This window comes from Trachymyrmex septentrionalis, unplaced genomic scaffold (genome assembly GCF_001594115.1).
Source record: "Trachymyrmex septentrionalis isolate Tsep2-gDNA-1 unplaced genomic scaffold, Tsep1.0 scaffold37, whole genome shotgun sequence".
In the NCBI taxonomy this organism is placed as follows: Eukaryota; Metazoa; Arthropoda; class Insecta; order Hymenoptera; family Formicidae; genus Trachymyrmex; species Trachymyrmex septentrionalis.
The window spans coordinates 9,746,336-9,756,012 of NW_017305536.1; the positions used below are offsets into that span (position 1 = coordinate 9,746,336).

Below are 9,677 nucleotides of genomic sequence, written 5' to 3' on the forward strand. Positions count from 1 at the left end.
TATATATATATATATATATAACGCCGTTGCCGATGCAGCGGTGTAGTCACCATGCGCGTTGTTGTTTACCGGTTGCCGTAGGAAGACCGGCGGAAGGTGGCGTGGCTTCATTACGTCCGTGGCAAATCGCAATCTACGAGCAATGAGCTTCTATCGTAAAGAAGAGGCACGTAACGTTCGCGCTTTTTGCCTCGTCTCCACTTCACCCTCTTTCTCTCTTCCTTCCGCCGCCTTCCGTCCTTTCGACCTTCCGTTCTCTTCCTCCTCGATTCTCTTGAACTCCGGAGTCCTTTTCTTCTCCTCGTCCTCCGGTCATCTTTCTTCTACCGCGTTCTCTATCTCCCGAGACAAAGATCTCCCTCCTGTGCCAATCGAATGAAGCTTTTTGCCGATAATTTCGCAGAACGGAAAAGTCGCCGAGTGAGATTGCTTTCCGAGCCGAGTGTGGTGAGACTCTACCGTTTTCTTCGCTGGTTGTTAGTGGCCAGTAGCGTATAGTGAAGAGATAGTTCTGTCGGTTCTCTTCTCTAGTATTTCCATTATACACGGCTGAGCGAGCGTGAAAGTGCTCCAAGTGCAGCAAATTCGGTGCAATTGTCATCACTATACCGTACAAAATCAATGCGGTGGTCGAGAGAAAGTCGAGAACAAAGTCTCACTTGGATCGTTTACCATTGATTAGATTAAAAAAACAGATACCTACGTATGTAACCAAAACGGACATCTGTAAAAATAACTATTAACAATGGTTAATCAAACGCTTTAAGAGAAACGACGATGTTTCTCAGTTCCTCGGATACTTTTCAGAAGAAAGAGTCCCTCGGATTTTTCTTTAATTAAAAAAACATTTTTTTTTTTCACTTGTGCCGCAACAGCGTGCATAGATTAAAATTGTGACGGAGTACTCATTAAAAAGAATGACTTCGAAAATAAATGCACGCAGGGGATCTCTCTTGGAGCGGTTTCAAATGTTCGAGGGAGCGACATACGTGTACGCTCTCAGATGGCTCTCTGCCGTCGTCCACGTTCCAGTAAATCGCGGGGAATTTCCTGATGGTGCTAAACGGAGAAACCGCACCGAGGAGACACCACGTGGGCGGACAGAACGGCGTGGTGTCCCGGCTTCTTATTCCTTAGCACGCGTCGTAAACGGAACGGGGAGGGAAGAGAGATGCGGCGAGACGGTGTTCCGCGTCATGTTTCGCGCAACGGAAAGCGGTAAAGCGAGCAATGCGAAGCTACGCGACGCGACGGGTATACACTAAACCCCGTGTACGTGGGACCGTATGGGCGCAAGAGGGAGCAGCGATTGTGCAGCGAAAAGAGATACCGAGAGTAAGAAGTGGGGGAGGAAGAAAAGGATGGTCAACCCTTCTCGTGTGCACGCGCTTAAATAATATTCCCATTAGCATAAGCGAGAAATAAGCCAATGAGATGCTAATTGCCAGTCTTGCGTTTGGAGAATAATTATTATCGCGAGGGCATTCTGCTCTCTCTCTCTCTCTGACCGGACGTTGGACCTCGCCTTCGTGATTTACTCGTGGCGCGGTGCGGTGCACGCAGGAGGGCGGTAAGAAGCGGCATTTTATATATACATATATACATATATACATACACACATAATTGCGTAGTATATAGCTCCATTATTAATTTTTTAAATATTAATTGTGTAGCGCATATACATGCGTATACACGCTTGACGATTCGTCGTTGTTTCTTGTGCAACGCGGTAACCCGGACGTAGTTGTAGTAAAGATTTCGTTTCGTAATCTCCCAGAAAGTTCGCGTCAAATCTGTTCTGGATAATAACTAACAGATACGGTTCCGATATCGCGAGAGGAAATGTTTTCTTATCACGAGATTAATTTTAAAACTATACTACGCCAATATATATTGCGCTACGAGTGTCAAAATGTATGTTTTTTTTTCTCGTTTTCAAAATTGCCCGCAATCTAAATCATTCATTGAAGCGCTGTTGTTCGGCCAGCACGATAAATTACGCAACGTTTTTACATATTGCGTCAAATTTATTTTACATTTATTCGCATCCAACTGTTGGTTTTTTTTGTTTTTTTTTTTTTTCCTTTTCATTTTTGATCGTGTAGAAATTTTTGAACCGTTGTGCATACGTTACATAAATTGTATCGTATATTTCAAAGTACGAAATGTTTTTTCTGATAAAAAAATTCAGGAGACTCATTAATCAATAAACTTTCCGATAAGATCCGAAGGGTATTAATGTGATATACAAATGATTTTTTACCGAGGGACTTTATAAAGGATTATTTTCATGTGTTATTTAATAGAATTACACGGTTTCATGCAGATTTCGTGTAGAGTAACATGTAGTCACGTTATTTCATTGCATGTCGGTCAGAGGATTAAATAAAATTGCACGGAATGTGTGTACTTTGATTCGTGATATAAATCGTAATCACGGAGAGTCAGGAATATGCGACGCAAATATCATGTGAGGCTCGACGAGTTATAGTTATATACCTTTAGCATCCTTCTCGCCGTATGCGTGATGTCGTGCCTTTAGCACGCGATTAGCGCGCGTGTTCTCAAGGCCCAATCGCTGCGCTGCGCTGCGCTGCGCTGCGCTGCGGGCAATATTATCGCTGATTATTGCAATTTTGTTGCAACCTCCGTCGTCCCGCTACCGCCACTAGCCGTCGTCGTTTCTGTCGGTACCAAAGGATCGTCGTCCGCAATCAGCGTTACTTTCGCGCAATTTCTGTACGGCAAGGGAGAGCGATCGACCCGTATCCATTGATTGAATCACCGTCGGTCCTGTTCATTATTTAATACCCGGATCCCGCGCGCGTTCGAACCTTTCAGCGTTACCCCTAACGACTCTCAGTACGACGTTGAAAGAAGCGATTGTAATCGCGTGGTTAACGTTTTACGACCGCGTGGATTATATGTGTATTGTCGGACTTGCCAACACGCGGCCGCGGGCATGTTCGCTTCTGCATTTCGTTGTCAGTCGCGCGCGAATATTTTGCGAATATCACGCGTTCCTCTAGCCCCTCTTTCTCTCTCTCTCTCTCTCTCTCTCTCGATCCACGACCGGACACCAGTATTTTCCTGAGACGCCTCTCTTCGCCCCCCTTCCCCCCTTCGGCCAATGCACAAGGCACAAGCATGGCGCGCTGATAAACATACCGCCGGAATGTATTCGGTTTTTTACTTCGCCCCAACAGAAATATGTTGCTCTCTTATCTTCGCTCGGTGTATCCCGAGAAGTCGAGAAACAGGCGTGCCTCCCGACTGATGGACAAAAAGAGATATTTATCTGGTCCCCGCGCGCCGAGAGGTTCAGGAACGTATGCGCGTACTCGCCGGGCTTCTTCCGCCCACGCCAGGACCGTCTCACGCTGGTGGCAATATTATATCCTTGTGTGTTGTGACGCTCTTTTTTGCCACGGTGGTTTGTGAATTAGGAATAAAGGGCCCCGAGTACGGCGGTATACGATGGCGAGAGATGGTAGAGAGCGGGGGGCGGGGGGGGGGGGGGGGGCGGTTCGAGTGCCCCGCAGAGACTTCTCCAACTCGAAAGGGAAACCACTGCTCGGACAGGGTCGACTGTCGAGGGCGGAAAGAGAGAACCGTGGCGAATGTGTAAAGTATAATGTAACAGAAGGACTGCCGAAATGCGTAGCCACTCCGGTGGTCCTTTGTGCGCACGTTGAGCCTTTCGACAAACGACGTGGCCAAACTCGCGATGATCGTAATTTCACTACGATTTTTCGTAATACAATTATTCTCCAAGCAGAGCGAGAGATTAATATATCTAGCTGTTATATCGAAGGTATAGCACGGGAGAGTAGGAGAGTGTTACGAACACTTTGATAAAATACCAAGTACGATTACAATAATTGGACTACTCGCACGTTTATAAAATCAACGCGGAACGTACGTTATTTATAGAGTTGAACTGAATAATTTTCTTGGACAAATTTCTTCGACGTGACGCGAGATATCAAATATTAGCATTGACGATAGATATTTATTCAGCTCACAATCGGGAGGATTAAAATTCGGAGATACGAAGTAAATCGCGTACTCGATCGTTCGACCGTCGGGCGTCGATTATCGGTTGCTCAAGTACGTCAAATATTTAAGCAAGCCGTATAGCGCGCATACGTCGTCGTCATCGCGAGATGAGATTGCGTGTCGTCTAATAAATTCGGTATGTTGAAGCGCGGCTACGAATTAATGAAGCATCCTTGAGCCGAGCGTGTGGAGAGTGGCGTAGCGTGGCGTGGAATCTCGAGTAAAGTTTGTCACAAAAGCGTGAGAGACTCTTGAACGCGCGTGACTCGCTGTTATCGGTTACGGGTCATCCCGTATCAATATTCAAACTGATTAAACTTGGACGTTTTATATCTTGGACGCATTGGATATCCGAGATAAGAGAGCAGACAAACATACGCGAAATTGAGCACGTGCCCGAATATATCGGAACACTTTAAGCAGTTCGCCGTTTATACTCGCATACTCGGCCTGCCCACTTGCTCGCAAGAGGAGTTTGCGAGCTCGTTAAGGCCGCCGGTTGTAAAGGCCGGAAATGTTTTATTTATACTCGCATATTTCGTGGTAGAAATTGATTTTATAATCCTCATGTGTGGCGGTAATTAGCGGCGGCGTCGACGGTGCATAACGCGCAGGATAAAAACGACATTGTATCAGACGAGTATCGTCGAATGGATTACTCGAGTACGCCGGAATAGCGTGGATGATACATATGCATGTTTCGCTCGGTAATTATTTGACGAGGAAACGAGAGACACGCGGGATTAACGAAGAACAAGCGATCTGCATGGGCCGATCGGGCGACGATTAAGGGCGATAAAATAATTTTCAAGCGAGGCGAGGCGGGGCGAGGCGAGGCGTTTTAGTTGCCGCGAGAGGACGTCCCATGGTGCGCCAATGTGCTTTCCGACGAGCATGTTTTACTCACGGGTTTATGTCGCTTCTGCGTGGAAACGACGATGGTAAAAAGAAAAAGAAAAAAAAAAAAAAAAAGAAAATTGGGATGGGACTCATTCTCCCGGACTTCTCGTTGTACCGCTCGTTAAGACGTTAATGTTGCCGAAAATATTCGTAAAAATGCAGGTGCACTTAAAGTTGGACGCTTTTTTTTTTTATACATACACAGAACTTTCGTGGTGCCTGTCTCTTTTACGACGCATCAACGATACGTAAGTTTTCAGTGTTAATTACCCGCGACCCATTTTAATTAAGATACGAAAGAGAAAGAAATCACTATTTTACTTTTTAAAGTGCTATTTACTCGATTATTCCGACCGTTGCGCTTATCTTTCTTATTGCGCGAACAAAAGAATAATTGAAATAAGAACAGAGAGACGATTGCTGATTTTGCTCAAAATATATCCTGGATATTATTTGCCGCGAGATGTTTTTGGCTCCGTTCGATTTTCTCGTCTCGTAATCGTCGACGAACGAGCCGGAGTCAGCGGCCGAGGAATCACGCGACGCACTTTTTCTTCGTTTTTCTTCGTTTCCTCCGTTTATCCGGGCGCCCGTAGTGGTTCCTCGGCTCGTTTCGTGGTTTCTTCTTTGCCACACGAGCCCTTATATATACATACACCACGGGCCTTCTTTCTATACGGGACTTTGGGTTGGGTTATATTACTAGGCTTCCCTCTCTATCTCTCTCTCGTTCGCTCTTTGGAGCCCCGTGACTTTGCGCCGTCGCCGGGACTATAAATCTCCGGCTATTAAGACGGTAGTCCGCCGTTTTGATGGCCCGTGCCAGGACGCACTATCATCTTAATATCGCGTTACGTGCACGTGCGGGATGCCCGAAATTCTTGCGCTCTACATACACGTCCTGTGGAGTCGTCCTGATCGACCTATCAGTGTCATTGCTATTAATACTTTGAATGTAAGCACGAATAGTAATTCTTTATTCGACTTACACGTATATTTGCTACGGTTATTAAGTCGCATCGCGTACAAAAGTATCGTTTTTCCTGTAACATTTATTAATTATTTTACATTTTTTTCATCCGTAAGATCAATAGATATTTTATGATACCAGCATACGCGTCGTTATGATTAAGCTCTTTCGAAATGAAATATTGAATTATGCAGGTACCATTTTATGAAGAACATTACTTTCTCGATTATACTATAAGTAAGAGACACTTTACGGTACGATCAGTTTAGCATTAATTTACATCGTGACACGTATACTTTTTCAATTATCGTTCTTCTTGTTACAAAGACAGACTTTTGACGATTTATACGAGTCTCTAAATTCTTTTACAAAACTGAGGGGCGCTTGTTTCGTTATGGATTTGTATAATACAATGTTGACGATAATTGATAATTGAGAAAACAACGCGTGGCCAACTACTGGGATACGAGTAGTCGTGGCGTGTTTGCCGTTGACAAGTATCACACGATTTAACAATGTTTAAATATTGTCGCTTCGAGTGTCTTTGCGCGTTTCGAGCGTGCGACCAGGTCGTAGATAAACCGTCCCTTGCTTGCTTAGCGCTCTTGACTACCATGTATCACCGCCATGGTCCACCTTCCTCTGCTCATGTACATATTGAACGGGGAAGAGGATCTCCGAAAAATTTTCCGTTTTCCTTGAAATGTGGATTTCTTTACTTTTCTTGCGGTACGACGTTTAAGTTTCCTCCGATCGATCGAATTCATTATTTAGTATCGAATACTCTTATTTTACCGAATGAGTTGTATTGACTCGAGCAAAAAAGGTGTATATGATAAGTGGACGAATCGTGCATGAATAAGTATTTGGATTGTTACGTACGATTGTCGAGTACGATGTGAGTTGTATTATACCGGTAGATTGAAAATTAATTGTCGTGAATCGACGAGCGACGTTGTTGGTGATAATGCTTGTCGACGCAATTTTTTTTTATTTCAACGTTGAAGCTGAAGTGATAGTGAGACGTAATCTCTGAACGTACGGTTATAATCGGCGTGAAATTCTCGCTCGGAGAAATGAAAGAGTAGAGAGAGAGGGGGAGAGAGGGAGAGAGAGAGAGAGAGAGAGAGAGAGAGGGCCGAATAATCTAGGGAAGAGGACGCTTATTTCGTAAATTATTAAACATCGATAAGAGTCGTACGATGTTCCTCGTTAATAAGTGATATAATTAACAACCATTCATTAGATGTACTCGCACATATAAGCTCCAAATGTGACAATTCTCGTATCCACATGATACAATTTATATTTTGCCGATATGTTTTCGTTCGATATTATAGACTTAGCACGTGTCACGTGACGATTGATTTGTTGTCCATCCTTGTCTCATTTGAGAACTTACGATGTATCGATGATGTATTACCTTCCTTGCTCGTATTTCTGGACTCGTGTATCTGATTAGAATCGATTCAGACGATTATTTCAGGTATTAATCATGCCATTTCGTACTTGATTCACCTGCACCTCCTCGGTGCACTCAACAATCTGATGACAATGAGAATCGAGACGATTTCATTAACAGTTTCATGTGAAACTGTTCGAGATTATTAGAGCTACGTGCTATTCCATTTTACAGAGAATCGGCAAAATTTCGATACGCACATTTTTTTATTTCTCTAAGTATGTCCGGGAATTATTTCGATTGCAATTCGAGCGCGGAATCGTATCGAAATTTACCGCATCTTTCTCGGTTTCCTACCTTTCTGTGTTTATTTCTTTCGATCATACTCTTGCTCTTTCCCTACGTACGTTTGGTTTTACTTCTCGTTTCCTCTCAGACAACGACGAGACGGGAGACACGCGATGGGGAACAATTCTCGTGCGAACTCTCTCGTAGGAAGTGCGCGACGAAATGTTTGTTAATTAATTAGGTTTTTTGAATCAATAACGATGTTATAGCGTTTCCCTCAACGTTATTGCATTTATACATATGCAATAGAATTTTATGAATTTTTTTCCACGCGGACGAATGCCCGAGCCGCCCTCATACACAGTCGACCATTCACTCTCGTTTGTCTCGTCTCCTTCTCTCTCTCTCTCTCTCTCTCTCTCTCTATCTGACGATCTCTCTTTGGTAGTCTCACTTTCGCTCTTCAGTCGCCATCTCGTTCCTTTTTTCCGCCGTCGCGCGCGTATGCGGACTAATTAATATGAGCTGTATACGAGCCCATCTGCCCGGCACAAGGTCCACCTATACGGGTACCGACCTGACTACGCGATATAACGATCTCATCAAGGTCGTATCACGACTTCACCGTACTTCGCTGGACTGGAAGTGTTGAAAACGACCGGTATATTACGCGCCAAGATTTATGCTGCGCGGCCGAGATCGAATTTAATTTCCTCAAAAATCGTTTGCAATCAATTATAAGATGCTAATCGTGCTGCTTTAACGAACCGCATCACGGAACGGATTGACCTGCCATGCGAATTTTTTTTTTTTTATTTATCATCATCTTTTAACCTTGATACTCACTTTAATCTCAAAATTTACATTTATATTAATAATGACAGTTATGCCGTATACGTTCCAATTATAAAAGAACGTTGGCAACGCGTTATTTAATATATGGATGCACGTATAATGGAATCGATTGGCATAAAAGTGGGGCAGTAGTGTATGCCTACGTTCACGTCACCGACAGTATATCTGTGCAGTTAATTTTGTCAATCTAAAGAATGGCGCATATTAATTGGGAACTCTCGCCGACGTTCTTTATTATATTGCAAGAAATGAACGAAGGCGTTCCTTGATAATTTCATTATTGCCATTCTATCGTCCATCTTATCCAATGGATGAATTAATATACTTTTTTTTTCCTATTAATGCTTTTAATGCAATAGGTGTTTTTTTTTTTTTTTAAATAAAACGAATATTAATCCATGATTCGAAATGATTCGGAGTGTGATTTTGAAATTGAATTTATTATCGATGGAAACTTTTCTCGATCTTTATTCCAAATGAATAGGTGGTCTCGGATGTTCACGAAATATCCATGAGTTCTCACCAGATGTTTGGAGTACAGTGGTACGGTATTCGTAAGGTGCGAAATCCCGACGCACATTCTCATTTACACTTTCGTACATGTGCATCGCGTATTCCGCGTATATATCACGCATTCGTCGGTGCAACATGCATCACACGTCACGGTGTAGTGACATTTGAGTGGAAGCGACCGGGGAAAAGAAAGGTAAAAGAAAGCAACCCACACGGTGACGAGGGAACGAAAGAGAGAGAGAGAGAGAGAGAGAGAGAGGGGGGAAGGGAGATTCAAAGTAGGGGCTCCCTTCATCATCGGGCGTTGCTTCCGACTGCGTCGTCCCTGTCGGCTTATAAATAACACCATCTCCCTGTTTCTTCGTGTGTTTCTCAGTTTTTCTTCTTCCTCCGCTTCTCTTCCTTCTCCGGCTCGGCCTCCCCTGCCTGGGAGATACTTGGCTGCTCGGCAAGCCTAATTAATAACACGTGATGAGCGATCGTGGCAAAACCTTCCGAGCCGAAAGATCGCAAGCGGAGCAAGAGAGCCGACGAAGAGAATATATACGAGAGAGTGAGTGACGGGGAGTGACGTGGCCTGGACTAGACGTCACGAAGAGCTTCATTCGCGATAGTCAGAGATACCGCAGACAACCGTACTGTTGTTGTGGAAGATCTACATACTGAAAAGACAGTGAATACATTATTTAT

The 9,677-nt window shown here is 43.9% G+C and overlaps 1 protein-coding gene across 4 annotated transcripts in view; it reads left to right on the top strand.

Annotated features, from left to right (window-relative positions):
* Positions 1–9,677, top strand: part of LOC108750706 (homeobox protein homothorax) — a 386,843-nt gene that overhangs the window by 31,647 nt on the left and 345,519 nt on the right. The gene's annotated exons all lie outside the window — the stretch shown is intronic.